This window comes from Temnothorax americanus, unplaced genomic scaffold, assembly GCF_048541705.1.
Source record: "Temnothorax americanus isolate GAGA-0224 unplaced genomic scaffold, ASM4854170v1 Scaffold2, whole genome shotgun sequence".
In the NCBI taxonomy this organism is placed as follows: Eukaryota; Metazoa; Arthropoda; class Insecta; order Hymenoptera; family Formicidae; genus Temnothorax; species Temnothorax americanus.
The window spans coordinates 2436481-2458474 of NW_027509338.1; the positions used below are offsets into that span (position 1 = coordinate 2436481).

The following is a 21994-nucleotide window of genomic DNA, read 5'->3' on the forward strand; positions in this document are numbered from 1 at the left end:
AATCTACTTTTTTAAACATATATATATGTATATACATACATATGTACTTGTATTTATTTCAGTACTTGTTTAATATCTTCGTGCCCAAACTCGTCAAATTAAGTTCAAATTCTTCAGATGTAACATTTTACTCGGCATATAATAGAATGGAGAAGAAAACACAATCGTCATAAGCGGAGTCCGTATAATCAGTCTTGAATGTCTCTACACGTAAGCAAGAATTGTACATTGTGTAAATTGTCGTTTCGCACGTAATCTGTGTAGATAATGTATATATACATTATGAACGGAAATTTCTTACACCTGGCTGGTCGCACCGAACATTACGTGGAAATTTATTTTCGCGGCTCCGATCGTAACCGCATAAAGTATTACGGCAAGGCTGACGTATATGTTTCTTTAATTGCCCCGGCATTAATTCTGGCTTGTTTACACCGGAAATTTGCGAATGATAACGTCGCTTGATTAATTACAGGCTACTGACCACCTTGAAAGTCCACAACGCACTTAAATAATTAAAATAATGACTAGGTAAATGTATTTCCTTAGATAGTTTAGTGCAGACTTTAATGACTTTGCACGTTAACCCGCCTTAAATAAATAAATAGATTATTACAAAATCTTATAAATAAATATTATCAAAACTATCACATTTTGATGTTTCTAATAATTAAATATACTTTCCTAAAAAAAAAGCTCAAGGATATATAATAATTATCTCGAATATTCGTCTAGGAATGGTATTTGAAATTTTAATGATAATAAAAATTAAGATAAAATATATTGCTTTGTATAATATATAGATCGATCGAAAAGATAAACTTTACTAAATTATTATTTTTTTTAATTAATTTATAAAATTATATAAAAATATAAATTCGGTAACGAGAAATAAATTAATAGAGCAAGCTCCTAGTAAATTCCTCGCATTGAACCGAAAAGTATAAGTTCTGAGTTGACTTTTGCGAATAATTTACTGACGAACACACACGCATCGTTTAGTCCTAGAAAAGTTGCACCATCGTTTTTCCGACAGCGCATCGAAATTCCTCTTGATTGAATTTCGATTATTCGCAACCGCTACTGCGGCGAGGCGACCGGCCACGGCCGCCGCGAATGAAATTGCGGCGCAAACACGGCTGCCCGCAATTCGCTAGTTTTCAGAAATGTACACCCGCATTTATGCGAGTTGAAAATCGCACGCGATGCGCCAAATGCAAGTGGCACATGTGTGCACCTATAACTTTGAATTTTCATCGCTGTTTCATTCGCGAGGTCGTCAATCTAATAATGAATAAAATAGAGATATACTATCTAGATGATGGAATCTAAAATAATAATTATGTTTCTAACCTTTCATTTATACAATTAAAAGAAAGATAAATTCGCAACATTAAATATAATAAAAAATGTGCTTTTTGCTTGCAAAAATATAATCGTGATCTTAAGATTAACTTACTAAAGTATAAACAAATACTAAAGATAATAAATAGAAGTAAAAATAATTTCTAATACATTATTTTAGTAGCATCTATACATATACGTTCACGTCAACTTTATAGTAATCCAACTTACATAATCAATCGGAAGATAATATCAGCTATTCAAAAAATAAAGATTGTGAAATGGTTTTCTCTGTCGCAAATGGTAATTTGTGGATAACCATAATAAATCATCGAGGGACCGCCACGTGATGTATGCATCCGAAAGGCGGACTTACGTTTCGTGGTGTTGGCTTTGCTCGATTTTAATAATAATGCGGTAATGTGTTTCGAGCTTATGGCCCCGTGCACCTTAATTGCGAATTCTAAGTCCATTTTGGCGAGCGGTCATCCTCCGTGTAAATAATTCAGGGCGCACATGCGGCCATGGCCGCTCGTACATGGATGTATGCGGGCCGTAACTAGTTTACTGATTATTAAATAGACCACCCCCGCTGTACCGCATGTGCACCCTTTCAGCGCCGACACGTGCTACGACTTTGGCATACTGGCATGTTTCGGTCTCGGCCGAAGAATTTATTCAAGACGTTTAATGCGAGCTTCCGCTTCGAATTTCGCCGCATCTATACTTGCTGAACATTATTAATAAACAGCATACACTTTCTTGTATCTTTTACGAAATAATACTAAATTTCGAAAAATAAAATAACTATCTAAAATAAACTATCTAAAATAAATATTATCAAAGCTATTATATTTTAATGTTTCTAATAATTAAATACCTTCCTAAAAAGCTCAAGAATAATAATTATCTCAAATATTCGTCTAAGAATGGAATTTAAAATTTTAATAATAATAATTAAGATAAAATATATTTAGTACAGAGAAATTAAACAAAAAAATGTCAAATCTGCGGAATAATTCACATGTAGCTAAATTTTTGCATGGACCTTATTTCGTCGTTAAAAACAATATGTGAAAAGTCCCCATCGATGTGACCCCTGCTAAAAATTTTACAGAGGGTCAAAGGTAAAGAAAAACAGTTTTTCGCGAATATTTCTTTATTCATTAGTCCTACGGTAAAAATAGTTATTACAAAATTTGTAGCTTATAAAATTCTCTACAAAAAATGTTCTATAAGTTTTTTTGTACAAGCAATACTTTTCACGTAATAAATTTTGCAAGATATGCGCTGCGCGGTAAATTTACGGAGCGCGCTGACAGACGTCAAATAAATTGAAGCGTCGCACGCGCGCACAAAAAATGTCATATCTTTTGAACGAATCATCGTACAAAAATGATCGAAGAATCGTTGAAAAGCAAAAACTTTCAGCTTTTTAATGCAATTTGGTTCGTTATTCTATGATAATTTTTGAAAATTCTACGATGGTTTAAACAAATTGTTACATGCATTTTTTGCCTTTTTTTATAAAATTAGCCACAAGTAGGTTCCAAATTGTTTAAAAAAAAAACGCCAGCAGGATATTACAGTATATACTTCATACTTTGACCCTACCAGAGGAAAAAAATTACAAAAATTTTTTGCTTTAAAATCAAGCTATTGACATTTTCAGTAATTTTTAAAATTTTTGATGAAACGTTAAAATTAAAATCGTCATAACTTGGCGAAAAACTGAGCTAGAAATTTTTTTTAAAAAGCAATCGAAAGCTTGAAATGTCTACTTTTAGGTCCTACATTGCAATAGTCCTCATTTTCTTGCATTTTTATTTATTTATGTAAATATACGAGTTGTCGCGAAAAATCTTATTTAAACAAAGGACTATATATTTACTTATAGTAGTTTTGTATAAAAATTTACGTTTCTCGGGGATAATGCACTGTTTTCCACACCACCTCAGAGGTACAGTGCTAAGCGCGTTTTTTTCTACGTGATGTCCCCATTAGGTCTAATCCACTGTTTTTTTAAGAGGAATAAAGCAAATCAATTTCTATTGCTTCCGCCAAGAAATCTGGAGATTCGTCTTCGTAGCTGACATAGCATTTTTCGATTATATTAGGTGCTGCGTTAAGGCAAGTCTGGCAAGGCCATGGCAATGTCTACATACTGCTGAACATTTTAAACCCATTTTTCTGCAGCCACAGTTGAATCCGCAATTTTTCGAGCAGTTGAAAAAAATGGAGTTTAACAGAGTGTCCGAAGCAAGTGGTAGCAAAGATGGAATCGACTCTAAAAAATATCATTCCTCCTTATCCATCCCCAGTGTTTAGGATTGAGATCGTTCCCAAGCCATGTTTTCACTTGATAGTACACCCGATACAAATGCTGTTGAGCAGCACTAGATGTTGGTGGAAAAGCAAAAAAATAAAGGTAAATCGAAAGCTTTAAAATTATTAGAAAAACGTGATGATTTGAGAAATTCTGCGAAAGTTTTTAAAATAAAAGGATGTTCGCCAGAATTAATTTTTAGTAATGGAGTACGCTTTCTTTTGGCGATGTATGGCGTTCCACATAATGAGGAATCGATAGATATATTTAAGTATTATTGTTTTGCTAAATCAACGCGGTTTACTAAGGCAGTGAAATTATCTACTCTTCCACCAACATCTAGTGCTGCTCAACAGCATTTGTATCGGGTGTACTATCAAGTGCAAACATGGCTCGGGAACGATCTCAATCCTGAAGATTGGGGATGGATAAGGAGAAATAATATTTTGGAGCCGATTCCATCTCTGCTACCACCTGCTCCGGACACTCTATTAAACTCCATTTTTTGCAACTGCTCAAAAAGTTGCGGATTTAATTGTGGCTGCAGAAAAATGGGTTTAAAATGTTCAGCAGTGTGTGGACATTGCCATGGCCAGTCTTGCCTTAACACAGCACCTGATGCAATCGAAGATTGCTATATCGACAGCTACGAAGACGAACCTGCAGATTTCTTGGGGGAAGCCATGGAAATTGAAGAAGTTGACGCGAAAATTATGGATATCGAGCTAACGGAGGGAATTGAAGAAGAAGCAGAGACTTAATAGCAAAATGTGTGTTTTTTCACGTTTGCAAAAGAATGTTTACCATGGAAATTGATTTGCTTCATTTCTCTTAGAAAAACAGTGGATTAAGCCTAATGGGGACACCACGTTAAAAAAAAAAACGCGCTTAGCACTGTACCTCCGAGGTGGTGTGGAAAACAGTGCATTATCCCCGAGAAACGTAAATTTTTATACAAAACTACTATAAGTAAATATATAGTTCTTTGTTTAAATAAGATTTTTCGCAACAACTCGTATATTTACATAAATAAATAAAAATGCAAGAAAATGAGGACTATTGCAATGTAGGACCTAAAAGTAGACATTTCAAGCTTTCGATTGCTTTTTAAAAAAATTTTCTAGCTCAGTTTTTCGCCAAGTTATGACGATTTTAATTTTAACGTTTCATCAAAAATTTTAAAAATTACTGAAAATGTCAATAGCTTGATTTTAAAGCAAAAAATTTTTGTAATTTTTTTCCTCTGGTAGGGTCAAAGTATGAAGTATATACTGTAATATCCTGCTGGCGTTTTTTTTTTTAAACAATTTGGAACCTACTTGTGGCTGATTTTATGAAAAAAGGCAAAAAATGCATGTAACAATTTGTTTAAACCATCGAAGAATTTTCAAAAATTATCATAGAATAACGAACCAAATTGCATTAAAAAGCTGAAAGTTTCTGCTTTTCAACGATTCTTCGATCATTTTTGTACGATGATTCGTTCAAAAGATATGGCATTTTTTGTGCGCGCGTGCGACGCTTCAATTTATTTGACGTCTGTCAGCGCGCTCCGTAAATTTACCGCGCAGCGCATATCTTGCAAAATTTATTACGTGAAAAGTATTGCTTGTACAAAAAAACTTATAAAACATTTTTTGTAGAGAATTTTATAAGCTACAAATTTTGTAATAACTATTTTTGCCGTAGGACTAATGAATAAAGAAATATTCGCGAAAAACTGTTTTTCTTTACCTTTGACCCTCTGTAAAATTTTTAGCAGGGGTCACATCGATGGGGATTTTTCACATATTGTTTTTAACGACGAAATAAAGGTCCATGCAAAAATTTAGCTACATGCGAATTATTCCGCAGAAAAATCCTAATTTCCCTGTACTAATTGTTTTTGTATATAAATCGATTAAAAGTTTAATTTAAACACTAAATTTTGCATTTTTGTAAATACTTCCATATTTAACCCTCAATTAGCATGGCACACATGTGCTAATTCGCACCACTTTTTTTCCGCTCAGCACTTTATATATTTCAATTTTTCATGAAAAAATCATTTCTTTTTCCTAAAATAAAGTGCACTACTCGATTGCCAGGAAAATTTTACATAAATTTTTATTAAAAATGACTGAGATACGACAGTTAAAAGTTGTCAAAATCTCAAATCGCACTAGTGTGGCATTTGAGGTGGCCCAACCGAGGTGTGCTAATTGAGGGCTAAGTAAACACAAAATTAAAATTTTGTTATTGTAAAGCTTAATCAAAATTAATTAAAAAATAGTTTATTATTTTGTTTTTACTTCTATAATTTCTTCTATTAAGAAACTTTTATTTCTTTGATCATGTATAAGTATGAAAATAATCAGGACGCATCAATATACATAATCGTAAATCTTAATTTAGACAATTTAGTTTTAGAATACGCGATCAACAGAAAAAACGCAACTTTCGATACATCCTATATATTAATGTACTTTTCCTTAAATAGTGGAACATAAATAAATCTTCCGAAAACGATGAAGTAACCAATACTTTTGTGCCGGCAGTTTTCTTTTAGACCTCATTTTACGTTTCCCTCTCAAACGATCGTGCCGATAAACACTCGACGAGCAAATTGCTCGTCGTTAACCGACGCTCGATGTTCCCCAGCCGACAAATTACACGAAGGAAACAATTTGATGAGCTCGCGGGAAACAAGACCATGATAAATTTGTCAATTTTAAATATGATTGTAGCGTCTGAAAACTCCCATCGCCACATCATTACACATTTACTCGCGTCTCTATCAAAAGAGGCAGAAACAAAAAAAGCTGTGCTCATTCTCCTAAGTACATACTGGCACAAATTAAAAAATATTAATTGATTACTCTAAATATTTTGCAAAATTTATATGTATATATATATACAGATGCGCAAAGTAAAAATGTCTTTTATTTAGGATTTTTCATTCAATTTATTGCGAGAGACGAATCTGGATAAAACGGTTATTTTCAGATACTACGACGTTCTCTTTTTTACCTTATTCTTTTTCTCTACTGCGATTTCTCGTGTTCCCGATTTTCCTCTCGTTCGTCGCTTTATCCTCACCAAACCGATTTAAATTTGTTTTAACATTTAACTACTCGAGGGTTCCAAAAAGTCTCTGTCAACGCAGGGGATATCGTGGTAATTTAGTTCCGTTGCTTCGAAAGCGTCGTCGCGCAGTCGGCCGAAGTACGCCGGAGGAACTAAATAATTAAATAAGCCAGAGAAGACCGACAACGTCAATTTATTTCTCGTTGTTTTAATTCAAACTTCCGCGCGCGCGGAACATCTCGCATTTCTTCCTAGAACCTCGCGATTCTTCATCATCTCGGAAGATAATTCATTTGTGCAAAGAGTTATGACTACTACACACATTTTTTGCCACTTGTTCCGTGTCATCTCCGTCCGAAGACGAAAAGTGTAATCATGCGAGAAACGGAGCGGCAGTTAGCACCGTCTCGCGTAAACTATTTCTCTCGATTCACGCCGCATCGCATCGACGGCCATGGGCTTTCTTCGGCGTGGCGTTTCTTGGTTACACCGATCCATTAATAACTATGATGTATGTGGGAATTTCTCGTTACGGGACGTTACGCCGCAACTAACATTGCCCAAGAATTGACAGTTCCCCACGGGGGCCCTCCGCAATAACTTCCGGCGCGCAAATTAACGAATGAGTTGCAGTTTGTAGAGTGTTCGCGGAGTGACTAGTCGCCTACTAGTTCTGCCGCGCTTTGGCAGAAAGCTCTAACAGATTCCCCCTCGTCGCACGTCGTCGTTTCTCGCATCTCGTATCTCAACTCCGCGCTCACGTGCTATATCAGCGGCTCTTGAAACGTTCGCTCTTCAAATTTACTTTTATTACGGAGAGGCAAAACTTTGACCCTTTCAACGGGTAACTTTCCGGCCCGTCTTACGCAAAAGATTTATAATGAAGTTTCGCGGTTAAAATTGCACAAATAGCGCGCTACGCAGATGGGAAGAAACACTCGCCACTCGCGTAATTTTAAGCATCTAATTTAATTACGTATATCCTTAAATGAGGCTACTTTTAGCTCTCGCTCTCTCTCTCTCTCTCTCTCTCTCTCTCTCTCTCTCTCTCTCTCTCTGCGCGTAACTTCGGTCTATCTTTGGTGAAAACATTTATGGTAAAGTTTCGCAGTTAAAATTGCGCAAATGTTCATCACGTTACTTAAGGTGGGAACATCATGCAAAATTTAATTATAAACTTTTTTTACCAAAAATGTCTGAAAGTTACCCAAAAGGGAGAGAGAAAGTAAAGTAACCCCATTTGACGATGCCCAAGCCTTCGTTTCGTTAATTGTCGCCAAACGTAATCCGGGCGAATGGCGGAGCACTTGAAAGTGCGAAGGACAAAAGGCTGAATAAAATGGCGGGGCAAACAAATGCGAGAACGACGAAGGTCCGGTTTGTGTACTGTCGTTCAGCTCTGCTCTGTTTTGTACGACTTTCTGTACGTCGGCAATGCGAACGAACAGTTAACGACGATCACGGTGAACGGATTGCGTGAAAACACACATCGGAAAAATTTTTTTGCGGGACACGTGAATTATTTCAATACCTTCCAACGAAAACAGTAAGCATCACTCTGCAGTGATTAAAAGGTAAAAAAATAAATTTCCGGCATTAGTATATACTGAGTGTTTTTCTCCTTCTGTCACGCATTTAGAAAATAACATTAATTGCTCTCGTGTCAAAGTATTATTAACTTACAATTAATTAAAGTTGCAATGCTTATATCCGCTTAAATATCAAACATGGCGGAATAAATTCAAGTTTTATTTATTCACTACAATGCACGTAAAATATTTGATACCTTGTAATTGTATTACTACATAGATAAATATAGATTAATTTCTTCAAATTATAATTTGCGATTTATATTTCGAGCAAATTTCATCAATAGCATTATACAACAAATATAGAAACCAAAGTTTCGAGTCTTCTGATCCCGACATTTTCGCGCGAACCTGATGAAACTTTCCGAAAAAACTCGTAGGGAGACACGAAGGCAGGAGTAATCGTTCCCGCGGGAAAAAACGCCACCCAGGGTAGCAATCCTCGCTTTCTTACCGCGCACAAAAGTTCGGCTGCGTTGCCTCGCGCGCGCCGATCGATTTAAGCGGAAGTAAAATGCGAAGGAGCCCCGAGTAACACAGATGCGTTTGCCTCCGTACTGCTTAACGAGTTAAACCGCAAACTCAATTGGACGTCAGAAAGAAACTCTGCAACAAATGGCCGATGTCTGGTGCGGACGGGGACCCCGGCCTCAGTCATTTGACGCCTCATTTCTGCTGCCGCAAAAAGCGGGGTAATGACCAAAAGCGATTGCCATGATCCGCACGAGTATCGACGTTCAACGTTTACCCCGAACCGAGTATCGCATGATGATGAGCGTCCGCGTGTGTGCGCACCGAGCCCGCGAGCTATGCAAAATTCGGTCGCGATAAGACACTTCTCTTGCGTCTCTCGCGAGATAATTCTCACGTTTCGGCAATAACATCACATTTTTCTCACTTTAATCACTTTAAAGCGATATATCAAAATCTTACGATGCTTGAAGTAATTATAGTAAAAGCATTATAATAAAGCATCGTTAAAACTTCATGTTAACATATTTAATTCTCGGACATAATATCAACTATACATTTATATTTCAGCTTGTGTAATCTTTATAGATATATAAAATATAAGAGAGATTCAAAAAGTTTTGTAAATCTTTTTAATTCCCATATAGCCTCACTGCAACCGCAAACGGCGCTATTATGCATTCTTTATTTTAGGATTAGTCATCGAAGAGAAATATCAGATATTAGAATGGTTTCATAACGCTTGCTGTTCTATTGTGGTATTATTTTATATTTATTTGCGCGAACAAAACTAGTGCACTGAATTACGAGCACGGTATTTATAACACATATATACTTACATAAGTAACAAACCCCTGCATGCATCATGCATGATATTTTGAGAGACAACAGCTTCCTCCGCGCAACTTTATCTACTAATGAAACGACTGACTACGTGCGTGCTTAAACATCTGATATCTCTTCTCATTATGAAATAACGCTACATTTTTTGCGGCTGTGGAATGTTCTATTATGTCGTTACATCCTTGTATCACCTATATAATTTTATAATTTCTTTGCATTTATATAATCTTACGAAGAGAATAAGCAGAGACTAATAAGTATTTTAAAAATACTATAACTATATTATATATAAAATTTTCTTAGATAATTTTTATTATATTTGTTAATTTATATTATTACTGTAGTTATTAGTTTAGTAGTGATCAATTTTGAATATTGTTGAATGTCGCTGTATAGATTCCAAACAATAAATGAAAGTTGGATGAATTCGAAACGTCCCATATGAAACGTGTTCTACACGGCAGTTCCAATTAGAGGCTGAGAAGGATCGAAGTTCCCGCCCTAGTTTTAATGTTAATACATCTACTACGCAATTAGTGTTTTAATCGCAAACGCTGAGACAGCTCGAGCATGTACCTGCTTGTTAAATCATTTAAAAATGCAGATTGCGGCACGGGCGTCATGATCTAAGAACTTCGCAGTCAGCTTAATTCTAAGGGCGTTTATTCGCTTACTTCGCTGTCGACCGACCTTGTTAGCAACACTTCTAATGTCTCGGTACGACACATTCGTACCCGGCCCCGAGAACCATTAACTAGTAAAGTTGCGATGTGCCGCACAACGGCACGGTGCACGAAGCGTTAGGCATTTTCCATCGAAATACTCGAATTTGGCTACGATCCAAACCCGGGACCGACTGGTTATGCCACTATCGTACATTTCCGGGTTATCTCGCATCAATTAAGGTCAGTACGTCACGCACATGGGACATTATTGGACATATTGCACATTTGAAACGATAAAGATAATATCGTATATGTATATTAGAGATATTAACCTATGCTCACTCTTATGGACTGCAGAATTCGCGGAATCCCTATCCCATTAAATATTTTCACGACAGTATAGCTCTATGATAAATGCACAAATTTTCATATATTCTAGCATGTATCATGTCTCGATACATCATTAAATAAGTTGTAAATGTCACATACTTGAAATCATCATGTAAATATGTTACCATTAAGATATGTTTGTTTCCTTTTTTTAATTTCCTGTATATTATTTGTTGCACGCGGGCAATTAATTCATTAAATTCAGTGGAAATTGGATATAACTGTTTTATGTAACACAATTTGGAAAAGTATCAAGGTCGCCGTTATTGTATACTCTCTCGTTGTTGTGCAATACTGTTGGAGCCTTTTTATCGATAAAATTAATCAGTAATAATAAGCAAACTAAACCCGCGAGCGATAACGAGTTGATCTTCTCCTGTTAATTTATTCATGCGAGACGTTGCAGTTGCTCAAAAGCGCGCTGAGTATATTTTCGAGAACCATCGCGTTTCCATTAAAAGCCGCATACATTCAGGACGGACAACATTATAAGCACTTTGCAATAACGTTGAGATAATTCGAAATATCAAAGCAAATAATTGCTTAAAACAATTATTTCCACAGTAGTAAAAAAATAGTCAATAAATCAATAAATTCGCGTTTTAACGACTAAAAGTCTCAATTAAAAATAGAAATAAATGTTTTTATAGGTATATAAATATTTCATAGAATAACATCAAAAACAAGTTTCAAGTTAATATACAATTTCAGTGTGTATCTTTCATCAAATCATTAATTTAATTTTTTCTAAAATTTTCTTAATTAATAATTAATAATTATAGTTACTAAATTCACCGCAAATAAAATTTCAATAAGTAGTATCTTATCTTCTTTGAGATGTTATGTGTTCTTAATTTTTGAAGACGACTTATCATTTTAAAGACGTCTCTAAAATATATATTAATAAGTTACTCTTGTCCTACTTAACGAATACGTGAATATTTCATGGCACAAATTTATTTCAACAGCATTAACACGGACGATCGAACGAGGAGCATATATACTTGTAACGAGAAGAGTTATAACGAGAAGCTTCTTCTTGTAACTCTTCCTCTCCGCAGCAAAGCGGGCTGATGGCTACTAATTAATCGAGTAAAAAGTGATTTAATTATTACCGTAAAGATACTGTATCTAATTAACCGATGCAAAAGAATGCAGCGGAAGCTCGCGTACGAAAGTGCACGTCGACGATTTCACTCGATACGCGCGTTTCTCAGAACTCTTAGCCTGAGTGTGCCATGCGTGCGCGAGCGCATACGTCTGCAACACGTGCACCGCGACCTACTCTACGTGTATAGTATCACATCGGTCGATGGATGGGCCGACGTATGCACGTAACCAATCCACATGGTGTATTCGAGTGTGACGGCCGTTCTTGCATGTAATTTATTATGTGCATAATTAGGATAACGAATAACTTAACAACTTTCCGCTCGCACAGCTAACGAGGGAGATGCGAGCGGCGAGATATGCCGACGACGGTTCAGGAAAACCGACATTAAGAGCATTGGATTTTTAATTGACAGATTTCAATAGTACTCATAATAATAATCTTTAACAACGGTAAAAAAAAAGTAATTTTGTAACAGATTACATTAACATCGACATTTTTGAATTGCGATCCAATTGGGATCCATATTTTATTCTCGCGAAAACAATTCGGCAATCTACACGTAATGTCAAAAGAGTTTCGATTATAATTTTTTTATTTTAATTAATGCGATTTTAGATTTTTTGTTTACAATTTTTTTATTTTACTTGACGAATATATTTGGCTTTCAAAATTTATCGACACTAAGGGAGAGAAGGAGAAAGAATAAAGCTCGAAAGAAATTCCTAAAGAAATCCCGAAATATCGTTGGTTGTGTGAAAACAACTCATAACAATACATATATTGCTTTTTTTAATAGAAAAATTTCTTTTCTCTTCTATTAAGTAAAAAAAATCGAAGTGCAAAGCGCGAAACGAAACGCGCGTGCACAGCATGGAAAGTAATATTCATGAGATAATGCTCATAAATCAAGTTCTTCCTTCGGTCCGACCTACATCTGAACGGTAGCGTAAGCCCGTACCGCGGTGAATATCTACGGTAAACGGCGGACACGTGTTTTAATGGTGAATTTAATGCGCGAGAGAGTGAGAAGAAGAACGTGGCGGATGACTGCGCTTGCCGCGCGGCGCGCGAGATATCTCGCATGTTGGACCATATGCCGCTACGGATTAGGAGCGCGCATTACGTGCAAAGTGTTATTACGAGCGGCTGGAAGGCGCCTTAATTAGTATTATTATCGAAATAATAATATGCGCACACGCGGGACTCCGACACCTGGAATCCGATGTTCTCACGGCGCCTTGTAATCGAGTAGTCGGAATAATCGGCGGGGATACCCTCTCGCTGGCAGAATATTGAAATACGATTTTAATTACTCGCCCGCCAAAACGCCCCTATGTCGCAATTACGAAACGACGACGATTTACGATGTCCGGCCCGCGAAATTGTTAGATTCTGATATCATGTCTGTATACAAAGTCAAATTCTTTTTTATTATACCTCACGCGATGTATGTAGATAATTTTTTTTAAAAACGTAAATAATAATTATTTGATATGCACTAAAAACTTACGTATTTATATAAAAATAGATTAAAGTGCTGCTCCGTAATTAAGTAATATCCAGAAAATGCACATCTCATATTCTAATCCATGCATTTTTTAAGATAATAAATCTATGACAGATATCTAACAGCTATCTGTAATATTGTCTAATGCTACAATTCTTAATAACTACAGTTTTCATAGATTCATTATCTTAAATTAGAATAAATAACTGTTTGACTCACCAACGGAATTTGACAGCTACATTGATCTATAAAATATAAAATATAAACATATTTAAATTACAATAACAACCAAAATAATTAATTAATTTCAAAAAATATAATTGTTGCGTACATAAAATATAATCATCAACTATCTATTATTTGTGCGAGAAACAAATAAAATAATAAATTAATTACTTTCTCCAAAGAGAATTGCTCTGTCGCTTGATGCTTCTTAGGCCTTCAATTCTTTCAAATTTCTTCGTTGCATTCACACAACATTCAATTGCAAAAACAATTAATTACGATCGCACACATTAATTATATTAACAAAATATGATAATCAATACTTGGGACGGCATTTCCATTGGGACGGTTATTTTAACACGCAAGGTGCATTGCTATTACATTGTGACGGAAAAATAAGACGAAAGGACGTGATTGTACAATAATCCACATACAAATAAACATTTCACAATTGATCGCATAACAAACGGATGTCGAACAACGGAAGATTGTACCAAATCGTTGATGTTTGTCAAAATTATGCGGTTGATGAATACTAAACCACAATTAATTGCAATAGTATTGTTAATTAAATATATGATATTACTCGATTCAAAATCAATTCATTTCGTGCTTGCGACGTTTCGTTAATAATAGAAAAATTTAAATAGCGTCAGTAATTAAATCTTAATATCGTAATAATTAATTAAATCTATTTAATAATTGCTTAAGATAAATCATCCCAAAATAAATAAAAATTTGTTAAAGGAGCGCTCATAGATATTTCAAAATAATAATTTAAATTATCAGTTTTCTATTGCTTTTATTCTTACTCAATCTGAAATGACTAAATCGCACAAAATATTGACTTCGATAAATAGTCGAAAACATGGTTATTCCTACGAATTATTAAGGATATTGTTTCATATATTTAATTATCTGCCACAAGAGAGTAATGATACATAGGCATATCAAGAAGATGGATATTTTTTGGAAATATTTCGCGTGATATATTAATTCGGAGTATACATTTGTAAGTGTATAAATTTACTGAATTCACGCTTTTATGACATATACATCAATCGGTTTATTAATAACTAACTCGAAAGAATAAAATATTTATCATACATTTATTCTACAATATGCGTTATATTCAATATTTCGGGCAATAACGATTCGACCAACACATGCGGCCGAGATATTTGTTTTTATGTAGCGCGCTGTGTTCACAAAATGTCGTTGTGTTTTGTGTTTACAAAGTTGTGTATACCATTCGCATGGCGAGACTCGAACTGGCAAGTAGCAGCATGAATATAGTTCCGCGTGTCGTCATATTATATCCTTCAAAACACTGCCGCGAAATTCCAAACGCTATCACAAACTTTACGAGCAATTAAATTATTAGTCAATTTATACTACAAATCCATTTCAATTAATACCTAATGATTTGCGAATGTATCGAGACGAACTACGTATTAAAGATCTTTTCACTGATTTGTTTCATTATCAGACAAAAATCAATATATAAACGATAGAAAATGCAAATTGTAAATTGTTATTTTATTTTGCGATATTTTCGGACAATTGATTATTTTCTTAACTCAATATTTAGATACAAATATCTCCCACTGAATCAATTTGAATTTTTACCATATTTCATATTGAGATCGCAAATCGCTGGATCAATTGATTTAAGTGATTGAAAGTCACGATATATTGACCTTTAATTAATAATATATATCTGCGGGATTTGTGCGTGTGTGTATGTGTGTGCAATATTAAATTTCTATTTTTTTTTCAAACGTATCTATCGCATCATGATTAGCTATTAATTTTGCTAATTGAAATTTTCGATGTCATTTCTGAATCTTTCGATTATTAATTAAATCAGAGAAACATTCAGACTACGATGCAAGGTAAATATCTAAGCATCGTCGAAGAAATAATTATATTGCCCGTAAATATCATAAAATATTAATTTATTCTTCTTATCTACCTGTTTTTTTTTTTTTATATATCTATTTCAAACGTAGCAATCGTTTATTTATAATTATCTTGAAAAATACGAAAAGAATATTTAATATACATTTATTTTGTGGTGCGCGTTATAATAAATATTTCGTGGTATAGTAAACGAAGTCGACTGGCATATGACTTTGATGTTTGTTTTTATTACGTACGGCGCATCGTACGCAAGACTGTCAATGTTATCATTTTCGTAGTGAAACTCTTGTAGACAGACAGTGGCGCATGAGTCGCTCCGTTATTGTTTCATACAATTAATTAATATCCATAATTAACGATTCGTTAACATAACGGGACAATGACTATTCATCGTAGTTAAATATTTCGCACAATTTAATCATTTAAGATCAAATAAGAGTTAAATATATAACAAAATTAAAAATCTAATTATTATTTAATAATATTTATTAAATGAGCGATAATTACTCCTTTAACGAGATTCATTCGATATAATCAATTGCGTATATACGTTGCGTCGTACAATCGTACTCTTTCACATTATTTTTTCGTTTTAATGTAAAAAGCGCGTATATTGAAAATGCAGTTCAAAGTATCATGCAATTATCGTACTGGGGATTAATACGCGCGATCGTAATTAATTGTCATGTTTTTGCACATCAAATATGCCATGCATGTATGTGAGAGCAACGAAAAAACCTGAAAGAAGAAAGGATAGCATCGAATAAAACAACGGAGCAGGTAATACTACTTTATATTTACAATAAATATTACCTTAAAGATATTTTATTTGTTACTCGCGGTTGTTTTCTTATTTTATTTTATGTAAATAAAATATTACATTATAATATTTCGACAATTCGACGGTGCAAACCAAAATGCCCCACTAATTTGCAATTTTTTCTAAACATCCAGCGTTTCAATTCAATTGCAATCGAGAGCTGCCGAAAGATACAAGCATAATGTATGAGTAAAAATATCGATTAATCATGAAAAATACATATATTTTATTGTCAAGTAAAATCGATAAATGAGATTTAGGAGTCTGCGAAAACTGCCCTCTCTTTTATCCTATCCATATCGGGTACTCTTTCCCCATGCCTTTAACTCTCGCTTTAACTTTAAGTTCCTTTCCAATAGATAATGTAATGGTTATATATATTGCATTGAAAAGTTATTATCTAATAAAAAAATCATCCCCGCGCACATGGAAATCTCAAGAGTCACCGCATACCGTAATGGATCGGATTACGCAAATCTTCTTCTCGATACGATAATACGCCTGATGAATCAATTATGCCGCCATTAATTAGCGTTCGTAATACGACCGGTTACCACAGTATCGTCTAGTGCAAGATAATAAATGTTTCTAACTGACGTAAAATTTCGATAACACCATATTTAACAGGGATATATTCCGAGCACTTGAATCATCCAATTGTATATAAAAGATATTATTAGTAAATTCCTATATACAAGATGTCTCGAAACTATTTTCTATTTAATTAATTTATATTATTTACTTGTTTTTTTTTTTCTTCTCTTTTTCACTGCTGTCTTGTAATTAGAAACTGTTACTGCAAGAAAAAATTGGTGTGTCTGCAATCAATTATTAATGAACTATTTTATATCTTAAAACAAATCTTTTTCGTGAACGTGTAGGAAACTGCGAATCGGTTTAATTGTGACGATTCAATTCGCGCGAGTGTCCGCGCGGCGTCTTTCGATTTCATCGCGATTCGCGACGCTTGGCCCAGGAGAAGACACGCGTGGGCGGTGGATGAGTTGCCCGAAACGTGTAATGAAACGCACGTGCCCGTTCTTGTCGCGATCCCGGTAATTGGTAGCCATGCGAGAGGAACACGCGAAAGAGACACCGCGTGCTCTGACCCGTCCCGCGATCATTCCCGTACGATGCGAATACGTTTCGCGTGTGAGTTCTACCTGCCTATTACCATAAACTTCGTCATGAATTATGTGCTTGATCCTTCACGACGTCTCATTGCACGTATGTACGTTACGAGTTATAAAACAATTCTATATAATTCGATGTGTTTTACGAGTCCATCGTATAAATATAAATGCATAACATATATTTTAAATGGTACGATAGTATTTTAAATAATCTCATGTAACGATATCAATATAAAATAACGATTCTAATAATAATACAATTCCCATCTTTCTAATTAAATAGATTTTAAAGAATGGTCACTGTTAATATGTCAAGAGAGGTGCGTCTTATTTATTTTATAGTTTTATAAAATTATATATAAATTTAGTTTTTATTAATAGTTCTGTTATAGAAATATTGTATAATACTATTGATAATATTGGTAATACTATTAATATAAAAATGTTATGATATTACGGATTATTATATAATATTGATAAATACTGAACAAATATAAAGCGTTCGTCTTGATAGATTTTTTCACAGATCAAAGATATCGAGAAAAGAGAATGGGAGTGAAGTTCAATCGATGTTTTCTATTTTTTCACCCTCTTGCCGAAACCGTTTCAGATCGGACCGTGAAGGATCGAGAGGGAAAAATTCTCATCAACGCGTTCACGGAACATCGTCCCGCGTGTGCACACCAGTCACCCTGAGCAGGCTCTTAAGCAGCTCTCCTTTGACCCTTAGAAATCCGGCGAACTTATTCAAGGCTCGCGACGGTTCGTCTTTCCTCGGCCTTAGCAACGCTGGAAAATCCGTTTTCTGTCCGCCTTCCGTTTTACTCCCTTTTCTCTTCCCCGCTCTTCCGAGCGAGTGGAGGGAACGGGAAAGAGGTCGTTAGTCAAGATAACGAATTAAGGCGGGATGAAAGGTGGACAAGACGGGAGAATCCCGGCTCTCGTCGTTCCCTTCACAAAGGCACATTACATTCGGTGCGTCGGCAAAACGTCCAATATATCTAATCGTTGAAAATCTGCATAATGGTCAGTTGGCGTGTCATGAGCGCACCTACCGTCTCCTTTCTGCCTCCCCAAACAACCGGAATTACCGCTCTACGTATCAGCGCACGTATATCGGCGGAATGCAAAATTCCTCTATCGATTATTATTAACGCTTTTATAATCTAGCATTATCAAAAAAACGGGGGAGGACAGTTATTTTGCTTATTGATAATATTATTAAAATTGCATTACGTCAATGATAAAACAATAACGCTTTTATAACATGTCAATATCTTTTTATAAACCATCAATAGTAAAAGAATAGACGCAACGTCTAATTAATTCCTAGCAAATTTTTTGTGCTTATATAAATTTATTCAAAAACTATTTTTATTAACTAAAGCATCATTTAAAAAATTCTAGTTTAAAAAATTCCAATGTTACATGATTAAACTGATCATACAATGTCCATTCTCAGTGAAATTTTTATCGCCCGATAACGAGATAAGAGAATCCGCAAATTCATTAATTTTAATGAAAAAATTCACTCACTTTTATCGCGGCAGCTGGCTGTTCTCACGAATATTCTTGGTGTGATATTTTCAGATGGTTGCGATATTTTCCTTCATATTGCGCCGAGACAATTTTGATAGATGATTCACATCCATTTTTCACACTGCACAATAAAATTTCATCGGTTCAAGAATATATCTCTTTCACGCGCCTTCACGTCTCTATCAAGTAAGGGCCAGTTCCACAAACGTCGGTTAACTCTTAACCTTAGGTTAACTTACTCTTCGTCTCTTTCTAAGGGGGACGTTAGAAAGAAACAAAGGATAAGTTAACCTGAGATCCTGAGGTTAAGAGTTAACCGACGTTTGTGGAACTGGCTCTAAATATTGTAATATAGCATAACTATAAAGCAACGATAGTATTTTTTGAAAAATTCAGAAATATAAGAAATATAAGAAATATTCAAAGTCATCAACAAACATTATTGCTGTAATAAAATGTTATCGTTCAATGTTGGGGATAAAAGAAGCCTAGCCACGCCACGCCGCCGCGCGGTGCCTAAAACGCGCATATACCGCCACCTTCCCAGTAACGGTTGAAGTTCGGTAGATCGGTAGATCGGTACAATCGTAAACACTCGCATATATGCATACATGTATAAAAAAAATAACTTAATTATTAATTTTTAATACTGACTTAAGATAAAAAAACGCTAGATGTACATTATTTTAAAAAAAAATCAAACTACTAAAAATTTTTAAAATTCTATTAATTGCACATTATATGAGTAATATAAAAAAAGGAAAATTTTAATTTTAATATATAAAATACTTAAGTTTAAAACTTAAACAATCTTTCAATTTCAAGTTATTTATTAGAGTCAGTAATGTGTATATCGACAAACGGTCATGGTCGGAGGTTTACAACAATTTAATCAATTATGCGTAATAATTGGCAGCAAAATAACTTTGAAAATAAGTTTTATTTATCGAGACAGCACACATACATGCACGTATGCATAATCATCCTATTTTCTCTCCACCATTGAAACATATCTGTACCTAGTGCCTAATAAATTATTACCGCGCGGATGAGTAGAATTGTTCATACAGTGCCGGTGTATGATGTACGTGTCGATACGAGGAGCCGCAAAAAGAAAGTCACACTGTCTAGCAGTCTAGCTCGAACGGGAATAAGACACGCGGCCATTCGTTGCCGGGCACAATGGTGAACGATGACGGGCCATTATTCACGGCGGCAGGAAAGCCGAGCTTAAAAGTCTCGCGTTCAGTGGACCGACGAAAAACCGTCCCGAAGGATCCGATTTTCGTGCTTCTAGCGTCTTCGAAAGCACGATCTCGGAAGATGAGCTTAAATAATTACGTGAATCAATCCCGCCTCGACACAAAATCGAAGGACGTTTCGCGAGCACCAACTTTCCGCCCTCCGTTTCACAGCTTTTTATAATAGCTACAAACTGCGACTTTAAGTACGCCTCGTTATTTAAAGTTTGACATTTCTTATTTAATACGTATTTACGAGCGCGTAACGTGCATTTAGAATTCAATGAAAAATGTATATGCATTATGTGCATGTACAAAATATTCTAAAAATCAATCAATCTTCAATCTGACAGATTTAGTTTAAAATTTTAATGGTGTTTTTTATAATAAGATTTTACTCTTATATTTGCATCATATACTTAAATAATAATATCAATCAATATAATTATAACAATCTCGAGACTTAATGTATAATAATATGTATATAAATCGACAAACTGAAGCACACGATATGAGAGATGTACGGATTCTCGTTGTCGTAAAGGAAAAACATTCGCCAAGAGGAAGCCACGTTGTCGAACGATCGATCGAACGTGGATTTCGTGGACGGCGAGACATAAATCTCTTCGCGGGATCGTTCGTCTCGAGATGCGCGCCTACCGCTAGACGAACTTAATATGCAAGTAATGCATATCGAGACAGCAGGGCACTGACAGTCCATATTAAATTCTTAGCGGGCAGCGCGCGTCGCGCTTAATGTCGCTCATTAATCAATGGCGTTGTGTGCGCGGCGCGGCGTTAAGCCCGGTCCAAATGTTTCGACATAGGACTCTTTCCATTTAAGCGGGTTGCGGTTGTGTGTTCGTCGCCAGCCGAGACACAACTCGTGCACAACGACACGGTGCATTACCGGCGGAATACGGCGTAAGTTATGGGACATCGTTGTATTTAAAGCACGGAACGTTACTTCGGTTATATGCGCTACATCTTCACTTGCGTCCCTCATATTACTGCAACGGGGCAGAAAATTTTTGTGATATTTTTTTGAAGACGTTAAACATTAATTAAAAGTACAAAAATTTGAAGCTGAAACGTATTCTGCAAATTGAAGGCACCGACATAAATATGAGAATTGATTAAAATAAAAATATAGCTATTATATTGTTCGTTTTTATATATATTCTTCTGGAATAACAGTGTTAAAACAAGTTAAAAAATTCGATGCTATTGAAAACGATGTCCTATCAAGATATAATGATGACAAAATGATAGGTGAATAGATTCACCTTTTTGAAATTTGTCGATTACCAAAAGTGATAAAATATCCTAATGATATCAAAGTGATAAAAGTTCAAGCATTTATTCAAGATATTTATATGTCGTTGCGAAACATTTCAGCTTCAGCAAGTTCGCGCGATATCAAATAACATTTGTAAGCGTTACAATGTATCGCCTCCCAACTCGCGGCTGCAATCGCGCGAAAACATTTCTAACATTTTACAAAGTGACAGACGCGTTTCGCCACGGCCGACCCCGACTATCGCGACGCGTCGAGATGACAAAAGCGGACGGTAATAAAAATCAGCTTCGGAGCGTATCTGCAGTGCATGCACTCTCTGTCACAGCTGTGTCGGCCGCAACGATCTCATCGTTCATTCAGTAACGACGACGATCGGGCGCGCGGCAGCGTTCGGTTTCAGGCGGACAATAACCGGGCAACGCGTTCCGGACGCGAATTTCATTCCGCCGCTCGCGTCACGCTGTTTAAAGCCGAAAGTGCGCACAAAAGCCGAACGCT

General features: G+C 35.4%; 1 long non-coding RNA gene across 2 annotated transcripts in view; it reads right to left on the minus strand.

Annotated features, from left to right (window-relative positions):
* The window catches only part of LOC143897207 (uncharacterized), a 274838-nt gene that overhangs the window by 243491 nt on the left and 9353 nt on the right, over positions 1–21994 (minus strand). For both annotated transcript variants that reach the window (XR_013256875.1, XR_013256876.1), the window contains exon 3: positions 13535–13560. This is a non-coding gene — a long non-coding RNA (uncharacterized LOC143897207). The remainder of the gene's footprint in view (positions 1–13534; positions 13561–21994) is intronic.